The following is a 9,434-nucleotide window of genomic DNA, read 5'->3' on the forward strand; positions in this document are numbered from 1 at the left end:
ATAAGGTTGTTACATTCTCTGAGCCAGGAGAAGGCTATATAAGCCCTGATGTGTAGCTTTGTTTTGGGACTCACTTTGAGAAGTGTTCTGTGATTTGATCTGAATTCTGGGAAGCCGTTTTGAGAGTCCCCCGGCTTTGAAAAACCCAGAATGTGGAAACCCAGATGTTGACTGGGTATGGATGTAATGGTTGGACAGTTTGGAAATCTGTCTACTTGATGTTTCTGTCTTGATAATTATGCCTGTATACTTTGAGGTTCAGGGTGCTGACCTTTTCTCCTGAACAAGGTAAACGATATATGTCTGACTGATTAAAGTAAGCTTGTTAATCCATTTTGAGTTGCTTTCCTTTAACAAAGCAGATCCAAGAACCTGTATGAGCAGCCACCCTGGGAACGCTGGGGTGCTTGCTGCTACAGCAACACATTCCTTTCCTCCTTTTTAATATTCTGCATCTAACGTGCTATGAGGTTGATAATCATATAACTAATGTGAAAATTCCATTTCTAATAAGAATAAATGGGCTTTGAGTGAAGGTCTGACGCTATCTTTTACAATCGAATGTGTGGCACTGGTCTTCGAATCAGAATTCAATCCAACAAAACAAATATTTATGAAGCTTCTACTAACTGCGATGCAATGTTGAAGGTTCTAAGGCAGGCCTGCACAACCTTCAGCCCACAGGCACACCAAAGGATTTCAGGAAGCCTGCAAAAAAATGTAGAAGATTTCCAGGAAATGCAAGTTGTGCAGGTCTGTTCTAGGAATAAACCAACATACCATCTTTGAATTTAAGGAACTTATAGCCCAATAAGACCTACACCTATAAGAGCTGTGCTATTAAAAAGATGACAATAGGCTGACCCCAGAGACCAATGCTAAACTTACCACCAGCAGGTTTCTATACATGAGAGCTGTAGCGTCAACCACACTGGCATACCCAGGATGGCTGTTAGCACAGGTTCTTAATCTGTTGTATTAGGAAAGACAACTGTTCAAGGGGTCGACAATCTTTTTAAATTATATTCATTAGTTTTGGGGAAAAATCAGCATCAGGAACTTCAGTGAAAATCCAAACAAAGAAAATAGAGAAAATACAAGCAGAGAAATAAGACCAACAGACAGGGATTCTAACTGTCTGAGAAATAAGCACAGATCAACAGACAGATCCAACTGTTGGACCAAGGTAATACATATATGGTTACCAGAGAGAGAAGCACCAACATCTGGGTTTTTCAAAGCCGGGGGGCTCCTTAACAGATACCCAGAGTCTCATCTGCTCAAATCACAAGAACACTCCTTTTTTTTTTTTTAAAGCAATCAGGGTTAAGTAACTTGCTCAAGGTTACACGGCCAGTTAATTCTTGGTGTGGTGCTGTGTATCTGAGCCCGGATTTGGTCCAGGTCATCCCGACACTGGAGCCAGTGCTCTTACTCGCTGAGCCACCTGGCCGCCCCTAAGAACACTCTTTCAATGAGTGAGCCCCAAAACAAAATGCTAACCTCAGAGTATATATACCCTTTTTAGCCAGAGGGCATCATAACTCTCAGTGCCTAATTAGAAATTAACAAAAGGTGTGAAAGCCTTCTACAAGCAAGCCTCCCCTAAGCAAGCTTCCTTTAATGCACTCTACATGAGGCCTATTAATGGGTGGGGAGATCTTAAATCCCATTAACATTGCAATAGCCCACAGTTCTCCCTACCTTAGCTCCCTAAACTCTATAGTCTCTCAACTACTGTCTTACAGAGCTCAGTTCTGGGAAAGGCAGTGAGCAAGTTTCCTTATGCATAAGACACACATAGCAGAGACACGATACATCAAGGATCGGTGATTTCACAAATATATAATAATGACAGTTACATTGTACTTTAACATTTACAAAACATTTCAATGACATTGTTTTGTTTGATGATGATAATAATCCTGTGATAAATGGGACTTACAGGCTTTACTATACCCATTTTATAGGAGAGAAAATTGGCTCAGAAACTCACCTATGATTGATTACACAATCTGCATGGTAATCTCCCTTAGTTCTCAGAGTCAGAGGAAGGATTGTAACCCAGCTTCCCTTGGACTCCACATCTTTCTATTATTCCCCTTTCTATTGTTCCACTCTGTGTCCTGACTCAAGCAGAAGTCACAATAGGGAATAGGAACAGATTTGCCTAAGAAATTCAACAATCAGGTAAGACTTCATAGAGAAAGGGGCTTCTAAACTGGGTCTCAAAGGGAGGGAAGGATTTCAATGGATGAGGATTTAGGGAGAATATTTTTCCAATCATGGGAAATAGCATACACAAAGACACAGAAAGAAGAAAGGATAGAGTAACATCAGTGAAGGACAAGTAATCTTGTTTAACCATAATATAGAAGGCCTGAAGTTGTGTGTAAAAGTAGGAAAGTAGGCTGGACCTAGATAGATGAGGGCCTTGGATGCCAGGCTAAGGAATTTATACTGTGTTTGACAACCAATGGGAAACCACTGAAGATTTTTGGATGGGGGTGGGAGGAAATGTGATGTGGTCAGACTTGCGCATTAATAAAATTACCTAGCAGCTGAGTAAAAGATGTCTTGGTAGAGAAAGCAGATAGAGGAAGCAGAGAGACCATTTAGGAGCCTAGGACAATAATCCAGGTGAGAGGTGAGGAGGGTCTGAACTAGGGGACTGCAGTGGGTAATCCTAGTGGAAAGGGAGGAAAGGAGGCGATTTGAGAGACAGTGGGGAAGAAGAATTACCAAGATTTGGCAAACAATTGGATCCTCCAAAACAGGGAAGTTAGGAACAGGAGAAAGCTCTGAGAGGAAGCTGACAGGTTTCATTTCTGACATGCTGTGTTTGAACACTGCAGAGCTTCCTGACAAAATGTTAACTCTGGCATGCTCTGCCAAGCTGAAAAACCTTCCAGGCCAGGACTACAGACACCTCATCTGTCTTATGTCCAAGAACTAACCTCAGTAAATTCTGAGGGCTCATCACCAAGCTGGCAGAAGGACCATGGTGACTTTTTTGCTCAGAGAAACTCTCAAAATCCATCTCCCTGCTTGAAGAGGGTCTGTGATCAGTGAAGGTGGAGTGACCACCTGCACCACTGAAATCACAGTTCCTCATAGTGCTGAAGTACTAATGAGGAAAATGAAACCAGAGGTTGAGTGGCATTTCTATAAGCAGAGTGCTTCCTACTTCCCTAACTCCCACTTGCATTGGTGAGTCAAGTGTGCAGAGAGCTGCTGCCTACACGCCCCTTTAGACTGGACTCCACCAGGCTTCAGGATCCACATCAACACCTTATTCCTCATCCTGTGAGATTTCATCAGCCTTAGTATTCACACCTCATCAGCAGCCTCAGTACCCTCTGCTCTGCTGACTGGTGGGCAAGAAGGCTGGGAGGTAGGAAGAGGATCCAGCCTTAGATACTAAGTAGTTCTGTGACCTTGGGCAAGTCATTTACCTTCTGTCTGCCTCAACTGTAATATGGAAATAATAACAGCACCTAGAATCAAATGAGGTGATATTGGGGCAGCTAGGTGGTATAGTGAATAGAGCACTAGCCCTGGAGTCAGGAGGACCTGGGTTCAAACCCGGCCTCAGACACTTAACACTTACTAGCTGTGGGACTTTGGGCAAGTCACTTAACCCCAATTGCCTTGCCTTCCCCCCAAAAAAAAAGCAGAAGAAAATGAGGTAATATTTGTAAAAAGGACAGGGGCCAGAGCCAAGATGGTGGAGTAAAAGCAGGAACCTGCTTAAGCTCCCCCACCAACCACCTTCAATGCCTGTAAAATATGATGCTAAACAAATTTTAGAGTTACAGAGGCCACAAAGTGACAGGGAGAAAGAAATCTCCTGCCTAAGGCAGCCCGGCAGGCCAGCAGGAAGGGTCTATCCCACCAGACTGGGGGCTGAGCACAGTCCTGTGTGAGCACACACAGGTCCAGACCCAGGGTGGCCCTGACATGTGGCACAGAAAGGCCAGAGAAGGCTTCAGGAGACTGAGTCACCAGCTGTTGTGCTGGTTTCCAGACTTCTCAACCTATAAATGCCAAAGAGAAAGTAAAAGGTCAGCAGGGATCTATTGGTACTGGGTGGAAAAGAGCCCTGTCCGCCCCTGCCCCCTGGGTGAGAGGTGGTGGATGTGCAGCTGCAGCTGCTGCCACATGGCTGCCTCTGGAGATCCTGACCTGCAGATCATAGGGGGACCAAGCAAACATCCAGAGGGTAATTGCTCTTGCTTTGACCTGCTTGGATCTGGGTCACAGTCTTGGGTAGTGGTCCTCAGGTAAGGAACGCCAGTGTGCCAAAGCTTGTGGGGTCTATAGAGAGGGCACCATTTTCATAGCTCTGACAACAACTTTGAAAACCCCAGAAATTTGGGACACAGCTCTCTCCACTCTGGAAGCAGAGTTCTACCATGGCAAAGAGCTCAAAAGTCAAGTAATTGGCTGGCAAGATGAGCAAGCAGAAGAAGCGCAATCAGACCACAGAATTATCTTTTGAGGATAAAAAGGTTCAAAACATGGAACCAGAAGAAGACAATAAAGTCAAAACGCCTGCATCAAAAGCTTCCAAGAAAAAATATAAACTGGTAACAGGCCATGGAGGAACTCAAGAAGGGTTTTGAACATAAAGTAAGAGAAGTGGAGGAAAAATTGGGAAAAGAAATGAGAATGATGAAAGAAAATCATAAAAAGCAAGTCAACAGCCTGCTAAAGGATACCCCCCAAAATACTGAAGAAAATAATACCTTAAAAAATAGACTAACCCAAATGGCAAAAGAGACCCAAAAAGCCAATAAGGAGAAGAACAGCTTAAAAAGTCAAAATGGCCAGATGGAAAAGGAATTTCAAAAATTCACTGAAGAGATTTACTCCTTCAAAATTAGATTGGAGCAAATGGAAGCTAATGACTTTATGAGAAATCAAAATACTATAAAACAGAGCCAAAGAAATGAAAAAAAAAATAGAAGGCAATGTGAAATAACTCATTGGAAAAACCACTGACCTTGAAAATAGATTCAGGAGAGATAATTTAAAAATTATTGGACTACCTGAAAGCCATGATCAAAGAAAGAAATCATCCTTCAAGAAATTCTCAAGGAAAAATGCTCTGATATTCTAGAACCAGAGGGCAAAATAGAAATTCAAAGAATTCACCAATTGTCTCTTGAAAAAGATCCCAAAAAAGAAAACTCCTAATTTTGAGTATTGAGTAATACCATAGCCAAATTGGAACTGGGTGGAGAAGAGCCCTGTCTGGCCTCTGCCCCCACGGTGAGAGGTGGTGGAGGTGTAATACTCAAATTACAAAAATTTGTAACTCAAAATCTGGTGGAAATGAATGTTGAAAACTAAAAATAAATAACTACAAATTAAAAAAGAAAATGAAAATAATAAAAAGAAAGACAGTCCTTGCCCTAAAGGAAATTATAGTCTGAAGGAGGAGAAGAAACAGAAAATGATCCAGGAAAGCAGGGAGAGGCAGGGGAAGGGGAAGTAGGACACCAAACTTGTACCTGGGGGCTTCTTGTGCTGTGCAGTTGAAAATGGTCAGGGCAGCAGATGCAGAGTAGAGTGAGCTGAGAGTCCAGTTTCTGGAGAAGTTTGGCACTCCATCCTCTAGACCCCCAAACAGTGGGGAGAGTAAGCTGAGGGAGATGGTCAATTTACTCACTTTCAAAGTTCCATTGACAAGTTGTCACTTGGTCAGTGAGAAAGGGAAGGAGAAAAATTGAATTATTTCCTCCCAATTTCCTCCCAGAAGTCCTTCCCCACAGGATCCTTCATACTTGATTGGAGTCTAGACTGCTGCTAGAATGCATGATTCCACACTAGTTTGCTGTCATTCATAGGCCCAGAGATGAATCGGATTTTTTCAAGCCAGTCACCAGACACTTGTATGTTTTCATCTGTCTTTAGTCAAAGACACTCCTCCAAGGTAGATTAAGGACTTGTTTGTACCTTTGGTTGACTGATTCAATTGAGAAGTATGAGCTTTCTAGGGTTACATCAAGTGACATGAGGGTAGAAATCACCACTTTTATGTAAGATCACATATCTAGAAGGTGGAAGAATAAGGGTTTGAATCCAGGTTCAGTGTTCTTTCCATTGCACAATTTTAGTTAAATTTTATTGATTTTTTTGTTCCTATATCACCCATATTTCCCATTGTGTTCCTCCTTTCCAAGGAGTCACCTTTATAATAAAATTTGAAGAGAAGAAAGAGAGTTTTACAAAATTAATGTATCAAAGAAGCCTGGCGTCATATATAATTCGTCTTCAGAGAAGCGGAAGGAATACCTTCCCATTTATCTGCTTTGGGGCCAACCTTGGTAATGACCATTCTGTAACACTCACTTTCAGGTGTCTTTTTCTCACTGCTCTTCCTACTGGCACTATTGTAGTAATAGTGTATGTTGTTTTCCTGGTTCTATTTACTTCACTTTGCACAAGTACATGTGTCTTTCCATCATTCTCTGTATTCATGTTCAGCATTTCTTTGAGCACAATGGTAGTCCATTATATTCATGTGGTACAATTTATTGATTCCCTAATCAATGGGTATCTATATTGCTTCCTGGACAGTTCAGATACCTCAGTGGATAGAGTGCCAGGCCTGGAGTTAGGAAGACTCATCTTCAAATCTGGCCTCAGATACTTATGAACTGTGTGACCCTGGGCAAGTCACTTAACCTTGTTTGCCTCAATTTCCTCATCTGTAAAATGAGATGGAGTAGGAAATAGCAAACCGCTCCAGTATCTTTGCCAAGAAAACTTCAAATGGGGTCACAAACAGTCAGACAAGACTGAAAAATGACAATGACAACAAAAACTTGTTTTCACTTCCTTGGTACTACAAAAAGTGCTGTTACAAATATTTTGGTGTATAGTGTGTCTTTTTTTTCTGTCATTGATCATCTTAGGGTGTGACTGAGAATGAAGAAGGGGAAGGGGAAGGGAACAGCATTTATTAAGTACTTACTATGTTCCGGGCATTGTGCTAAGTGCTTTATAAATTTCTCATTTAATCTTTACAACAACCCTTGGAGGTAGGTGCTATTATTATCCCCATTTTACAGTTAAGGAAACTGAGGCACAAGGAGGTTAAATGACTTTCCCAATGCCTCAGAGCTATTAACTGTCTGATGATGGATCTGAACTCAGGTCTTCCTGACTCCAGTCCCTGAACTCTATCCGCTGAACTTCTTAGCAATATTCTGGAGATTGTTGGAATCATAGCTTTAGCACTAGAAGGTTATTTAATCCAACCCCTTTATGTAACCAGTGATGCCCAATAAGGTGAGTTAACTTGCTTAAGATAACAAAGAGAATAACTGGTAGGGGTGGGATTTGAACACAGGTCCTCAGCCTCTAGAGCCTCTTTCCACTGTAACACACTGTCTCTGGCTCCGCTCAACCAATCTCACCAAAGTTTCTCTCTTCCAGCTTTTGGTCAGAAATGATTCAAGCATGAGTGAAGGGAAGATAATGTTGGTTTAGAATAAATGCAATATTTTGGTGACAAAGAAGATCAAAACATACAACCAGAAGAAGACAACAAAGTCAAATCTCCTACATCCAAAGCCTCCAAGAAGAATATGAATTGGTCTCAGACCATGGAAGAGCTCAAAAAGGATTTTGAAAATCAAGTAAGAGAAGTAGAGGAAAAAATTGGGAAGAAAAATGAGAGTGATGCAAGAAAATCATGAAAAACAAATCAACAACTTGCTGAAGGAAATCCAAAAAAATACTGAAAAAAAATAGACTAACCCAAATGGCAAAAGAGGTCCAAAAAGCCAATGAGGAGAAGAATGCCTTAAGACGCAGAATTGCCCAAATGGAAAAGGAAGTCCAAAAGCTCACTGAAGTAAATAATTCCTTAAAAATTAGAATGGAGCAAATAGAAGCTAATCACTCTATAAGAAATCAAGAAATTATAAACAAAACCAAAAGAATGAAAAAATAGATGACAATGTGAAACATCTCATAGGAAAAACAACTGACCTGGAAAATAGATCTAGTAGAGATAATTTTAAAATTATTAGACTACCTGAAAGCCATGATCAAAAAAGAGCTTTGAAATCATCTTTCAAGAATTTATTAAGGAAAACTGACGTGATATTCTAGAACCAGATGGTAAAATGGAAATTGAAAGAGTCCACCAATCACCTCCTGAAAGAGATCCCAAAAGAAAAACTTCTAAGGAATATTGTAGCCAAATTTCAGAGTTCCCAGGTCAAGGAGAAAATACTACAAGCAGCCAGAAAGAAACAATTCAAGTGTGTGGAAACACAATCAGGATAACACAAGATTTAGTAGCTTCTACATTAAGGGATTGGAGGGCTTGGAATATGATATACTAGAGGTCAAAGGAGCTAGGATTGAAACCAAGAATCACCTACCCAGAAAAACTGAGTATATTTTTTCAGGGGAAAAAATGGATATTCAGTGAAATAGAAGACTTTCAAGCATTATCGATGAAAAGACCAGAGCTGAAAAGAAAATTTGGCTTTCAAGTACAAGACTCAAGAGAAGCATAAAAAGATAAACAGGAAAGAGAAACCATAAGGGGGGGGAGCTTGAGTTTGTGTCTGAGACCAGAGACTTGTGACTTGTTCCAAGTTCAAGGACTTGTTGAGCTATGTCCGAGTCTGGACTTGTTGACTTGTTTGAATCTGGGAGGGTACAAAGTCCCCTCTGGACAGGTGTGCCATATCTTTTCCCAAAAAGAATATTTGCCAATCAGCATCAAGAAATATTGCTTTGTCTCCTACAAGCAGTCTGGGCATGCAGGAAGCAGCTTGGTAGTCCAGGTCGTTGCTGATATCTATGTTTAACTGAGTGTATTCATGAGAAATTGGTAATCCTGAAGTTCACTGTAAAACTTTTCATGTATACACAAAAAAGATATATAATCAACTATACTACTCCATTAAACCAGCATTGTTGCCTAACTATACTCATCTAGCCCAAATATTTTGTTCACCATCCATCCTACAACGTTAGTTGCTGGTGATAAGGGACTTATTAAAGTTGAACTATTTACGTTCCTACATGGAAAGATGATATTTGTAATTCATGAGACCTTTCTCAGTATTAGGGTAGTTGGAGAGAATACACACACATACACATGCAGATAGATAGATAGATAGATAGATAGATAGATAGATAGATAGATAGGTGATAGATAGATAGATAGATAGATAGATAGAGAGAGAGATGATAGATAGATAGATAGATAGAGAGATGATAGATAGATAGATAGATAGATAGATAGATAGATAGATAGATAGATAGAGAGAGAGAGAGAGATGATAGATAGATAGATAGATAGATGATAGATAGATAGATAGATAGATAGAGAGATGATAGATAGATAGATAGATAGATAGATAGATAGATAGATAGATAGATAGATAGATGATAGATAGATA

The sequence above is a fragment of the Petaurus breviceps genome, unplaced genomic scaffold (assembly GCF_028583685.1).
Source record: "Petaurus breviceps papuanus isolate PSGF00001 unplaced genomic scaffold, PetGlider_PUasm1.0 90849, whole genome shotgun sequence".
NCBI classification, from domain to species: Eukaryota; Metazoa; Chordata; class Mammalia; order Diprotodontia; family Petauridae; genus Petaurus; species Petaurus breviceps.